General features: G+C 40.4%; 1 pseudogene across 1 annotated transcript; it reads left to right on the top strand.

Annotated features, from left to right (window-relative positions):
• Positions 1-312: 312 nt before the first annotated feature.
• Positions 313-1,265, top strand: LOC308499480 (mitotic checkpoint protein BUB3-like; annotated as a pseudogene). The gene has a single exon. The product of its transcript is annotated as a mitotic checkpoint protein BUB3-like (transcript).
• Positions 1,266-2,936: the final 1,671 nt, after the last annotated feature.

Below are 2,936 nucleotides of genomic sequence, written 5' to 3'. Positions count from 1 at the left end.
GTGTGTGTTTTCCCCTTGCAGTGAAATGTGTTTGCTCTTAAAAAGTCTCAAGTCCCGCCCTTCCGCTCCCTGGTGCCCAGTCTGGGAGCTGGCTGAGGCGCCGCTCGGCTGAATACAGCTTCTGAGGAGCAAAGGTGGGGAAAAGACTCACTGCCAAAGCAGATGCTTCCGTGTACAGTTCTCAGATCGCTGTGGGCTTTGACACTGCAAGGTGTCGTGTGACATGGCTCAGCCAGTGACACAAGCCTCTTCTCCAAGGGCTTAGGGCAGGACCAGATGCCTGGTTCTAATGCCAGGTACTTCCTGGACCAGATGACAGGCCCTTACGAGTTCAGGCTGGACCAGCCACCAGAGGACGGCATCTCCTCAGTGATGTTGAGCCCCAACACCTCCCAGTTCCTGCTGGTCTCCTCCTGGGACACATACATGAGTCCGTATAACGTTCTGGTCAACTCCATGCTGCTCAAGTACCAGCAGACCTCCACAGTCCTGGACTGCGCCTTCCAGGTTCCACCGTATGCCTGGAGTGAGGCATTAGATCATCAATTGAAAATGCATCATTTCAGCACTGATCAAGAAAATTTGGTTGTAACCCAGGATGTCCTTATCAGATGTGCTGAATACTGTCCAGAAGTGAATGTGTTGGTTACTGGGACTTGGGACCAATCAGTTAAATTTCTGGATCCCAAAACTCCTTGCAATGCTGGGACCTTCTCTCGGCCTGAGAGGGTGTGTACTCTCTCAGTGCCTAGAGACCAGCTGATTGTGGGCCCTGCGGACCGTGGAGTGTGAGCGTGGGACCTATGGAATGTGGGCAGCATGGAACAGTGCCGGGAGTCGAGACCCAAGTGCCAGACGCGTTGCATACGAGCATTTCCAAACAAGCAGCATCATATATTCTGCAGGCTGAGTGGCGGTTGAGTACTTGGACCCAAGCCCTGAGGTACAGAAGAAGTATGCCTTCAAGTGTCACAGACTAAAATAAAATAATATTGAACAGATTTACCCAGTCAAGTCGTTTCCTTTCACAACAACCACAATGCATGTGCCACAGGAGGTTCTGATGGATTTGTAAATATTTAGGATCCTTTAAGAAAAAGTGGTTGTGCCAGTTCCATCAGTACCCCACCATCATCTTACCACTTGCCTTCAGTAATGATGGGACTACACTTGCCACAGCATCATCATTTACAAGTGTGCGTGAAATGAATGACACAGAACATCCTGAAGATGGTATCTTCATTCCCCAAGTGACAGATGGATAAACAAACACAGTGAAGGAGTTTCTCTTTGGAAAGCTTTGTTTTCCTTTCTACAAATTTGTGCTTATCTTTCACGGGATGCATTAGAGTCATTGTGGATATATTACTTAGTATGTGGATTTCTCCATTTTCTTTCTGACGCAAAACTAGTCCGCGCCCTTCATACTGATTGTATAGGGTGAGGAGTCCAGTGTCCTTATGCAGTAATACAAAGAACTGGTTTTCTCCAGCAAGCCCAGTTGCTGTTTCAGAGCAACTTGAGCTCTTTTTGTAAAATAATGTAAACCTGTTATTTCCATGCTGTTTAATAAATCAGAGATTCAGAACCCTTACCAAAAAAAAAAAAAAAAAGTCTTAAGTCCCTATCCTTATGAGGAGATGGACACAGAGGAGGGGCCTGTGTTATTTGAAGTTTGTGAGACCAAAATAGAGGAAACTAGTACATGCTAGTGTCTTAGAGTTGTGTGGGTAGTCATAAATCAAGAATGGCCACTCAGGGGTAAGAAGTGCCTGGTGGAAACAGATCAGTGAAACAGTCAGAATACATTTCCAAAGACAGCAGAAAGAGAAGGAAATATGAAGAAGTGGAGCAGGAACCCAGGAGATGTGACCAAAAAGAGAGAACCGGGAGCAGTGAAACAGGACAATATATACAATGATAGTCCTGAGAAAGGCTGTCTTTTCCTAAACTGACTTTTAAGTATTTCCTTGCACAAAAATACCAGATATGGTCAGTAGCAATTATAAAAAATTTTGTAAATATACAATTAACATTCCGCAAATATTTTTTTCATTTCAACTTAAGGTAGAAGTATTTAGACTCCCACTAAATCTGTAATAGATCATCGCTATTCACAAAATTTCAGAAAAAATAATAATTTAGATGTAATTTCCAATAACTAACTAAAAGTATTTTTTTTTTTTTTTGCAGTTCAGTATTATCAGCTCCAAGGAATGACAACACTATTGTAAACAGAGCAAACAAACAAAAAATACTGTTACAATTTTAAATTCATTTCATTACATTGGTATATTTTCAAAGATAATAAACATGCAAATAAAGCTCCTAGCTTTAGGTCCATGTAGATGATATCCTTCTCCTGAAGGTAATCACAATAAGATAAACTGATCATTACCTAACCCATAGAAATGTGAAGATCATCACTATGTGGTTACATTTTCTTTATGACTTTAATCAAGATGTTATCACACTAAATATAACTAAAATTGTATTAAGTTAAAATATACTTAAGGAGATTCAAGAGTCCTTAAATTTTCAAAATCTGAATAAAATCTAATTCCATAGTAAAACTCTGATTTTCATTAGAAACTGATTTTAGATGGTACTAAAAGGATTAGAAATACAGCAATTACTTAGGCCGGCTCCAGTTTTTGTTGTCGTTGTTGTTTTTCTGAACCAAGAAAGCAATGACACATAGTATCTCTACATATAAGATTATACACACACACTCACACACACACACACACACACACACACACACACACAAAGATTCCTGCAAGATCATTCTAAATATGCCATATTTAAAAATCACTTAATCCTCCTCTTATTACCAATGAGCCAGTGAAATTAGAAATTTGAAACATACCCTCATTTTTCAAGTAATGAGTCATCTATTGTTTATAGCAGTTAAATTTAAGATTATTCTATCATCA

Source organism: Rhinolophus hipposideros, assembly GCF_964194185.1.
Source record: "Rhinolophus hipposideros genome assembly, chromosome: 1".
NCBI lineage: Eukaryota > Metazoa > Chordata > Mammalia > Chiroptera > Rhinolophidae > Rhinolophus > Rhinolophus hipposideros.
The sequence above is the reverse complement of the archived record's forward strand: the minus strand, read 5'-3'. Positions and strand labels throughout refer to the sequence as shown.